Raw genomic sequence first — 2,603 nt, forward strand, 5'->3', positions numbered from 1 at the left:
GCCCTCCTCCGGCGCCAGGGTCTGAAAGGCAGATACGTGGAGGTCACCGCAGAACTGAAGAAGCCAGCCCGACCCATCTCATAACCACGCCCCCTGCTTTAAAATGAAAAGCACGTTCCCAGAGTCATGCTTGAGTCTCTAATTAATAACTGGTGAACACTTGAACGTTTTTCTTCCATGATCCAAATATGTCAATATTCAATTCTTCAGTGTGTAGATTAGCCAAGCCTATCCTATGTTATTATTATTATTTTTTTTTTGGACACGTTGGATCTTAGCTCCCCGACCGATCGAACCTGTGCCCCCTGCAGCGGAAGCATCTAGTCTTTTTTTTTTTTTTTGCGGTACGCGGGCCTCTCACCATTGTGGCCTCTCCCGTTGTGGAGCACAGGCTCCGGACGCACAGGCTCAGCGGCCATGGCTCAAAGGCCCAGCCGCTCTGCGGCATGTGGGATCTTCCCGGACCGGGGCACGAACCCGTGTCCCCTGCCTTGGCAGGCGGACTCTCAACCACCACTGCCTTGGATGTGTGTCAGACACAGGTCGGGGACCCAGGTGACACCTTGGGAATTTTCTCCCCCATTCTTGAGTCTCTTCTTGCTCACTGAGTGTTGTGTAAATTCAATAAGCATAAACCGTGCTCTTCATGACGATGTTTTACTGTGTCAGCAACTGCCGGGGCTTAATGCACATCAAGCAGTAATAATACTCATGCTAATATGTTGTAAAACAGATCTGTATCCTAGTGAAGCAATTTGGGTGATTTTGGCACATATAAGGATATAGTATTTTTCTTTTATACATAAAAATGGATAAAAAACTTTGTTTTAACAAAGTGGCAATCAAGAAAAAAAAAATAATTTGGGAGCCCAAATACCTGCAATCCAGGTCTCCAGAGAGGTAACCTTTATCTGTTAGTTAGTGCTAATGAGATCCTTGCCTTCTCTACAGGGGAAATGTTCACAGCCACAAAGAAAACTAGTGCTCAGCTGAGGTTGGCTGTCAAACAGAAATGCGCATTAACACCCTTCAGGTTTTTCTGCTGTGGTTCAATATGATGCTAGAGAAGAAAATAAAAGTCCTGTTTGTTTGACCCACTTAGCAAGACAGGAAACATGGGGAGGAAGAGAGGGCTGGAAGAAAAGAGAGAGGAAGTGAAGGAGGGAAAAAGGAAGGAAAGAATATTTTCGGTTGCAGAACCAAGCCAGCAAGAGAGTAGTTTCTAAGTAGTTTCTAAGTAGTTTCTAAGTAGTTTCTCAGTAGTTTCTAAGCCATGTAAAAAGGGGCTGAACTGTCTGTTGAGAATAATAACCTTCAAGTCAATTTATTCCTAAGCAATTCTGCTTGAAGCAAATTGATAAGTCTAAGGCATTGGGAGGATTGTAAGCAAGAGAGGTCTGCTTTAATATTTTCTTAAATCGTTCGTGATAATTTTTTTAAGTGTCAACTGTCACGTAACTCCTATTTCAACCATCTCTCCTTTTCTGAACTTCTGAGTAATGAGTTTCAAATTAATTTATCCCACATTCTCTCCAAACCACTTTTCCTAGGCAAAAAAGATGAGGTACAAATTTCATATAATAATTACTATTTTAATTCCCAGCCCTCAGTACTTTTCACTCCTAGAACAAGGGCCCAAGCACTCACCCCAATTCACCTACCAGACAATCCTGCCCACCTCTGGCATGGGGCACGTTTTCCTCTTTCTCTCCCAGGGGTCTTCCTGTACCATATACCTTAGGATCCTTTCCTAAGGAAGCAATCAAATAGCCCAAACCTCTGCAGATCATCAAGGTAGCTCCTAGCCTAGAGATTGTCTCAAGAACATATGGGAAAATACAAACCCCAGAGATGATGCTGGAACCTCAGGATCCTTACCAGCATCATGACAGAACACCAGACCTGCAGACCCTTCTCAAGTTGGAAATCTTTTTGTCTGCAACCTCATGGTCAACATTTCATTTTCTCCCCCTGCCCTCAAATTCTAGTGTAAAAAGAAACTTGGGCAAAATAAAATAACTTTGAAAAAAGGGTACGAAATCCCCTACTTCCTTCCCCAATTCACTTCCTGCGGGGCCTGAGCTCCTCCATCCCTTCAGATCAGATCGTGTTAGCTGTGATTCCTAGTTTTGAAGCTGCCCTCAGTAATAATAATGGCCAACATGAAGCACATGCAGAATCTCCAACAACTGAGTCTATTCATTCCTTTGAGAAGGAATAAACCACACCACAAGAGGTTTTAAAAATAACTGGGAGGAACAAACCGGCTAGACACACAGTTACTTTGGCAGAAAACTTCAGACAGACCCCAAACTGCAATTTTACAGTCTCTCATTGTTGTTCTACTGCTGGGTGCCTTCTTGTTTTATTCCTGATCTGAAATTCTGTTTCTGCTGCGCCTTTTAAGCATAAATTGATAAGCGTTAGTTGATAGATTTCACCCTAAACTCAACAGGAGGAAAAACAATCCAAATTGCTTCATCAATTACACAGTGGCATTCGGAATAAAGATTCAGACAGAGTCTTCAGAAAAATTCAGCTCTAACTTGTTCCTAGCTCTTACAATCACACAGAAGAGGGGGAAATCCCCTAAAAGTGAATTA

Source organism: Monodon monoceros, unplaced genomic scaffold, assembly GCF_005190385.1.
Source record: "Monodon monoceros isolate NGI ecotype Baffin Bay Population unplaced genomic scaffold, NGI_Narwhal_1 Super_Scaffold_3, whole genome shotgun sequence".
Taxonomy (NCBI): Eukaryota; Metazoa; Chordata; class Mammalia; order Artiodactyla; family Monodontidae; genus Monodon; species Monodon monoceros.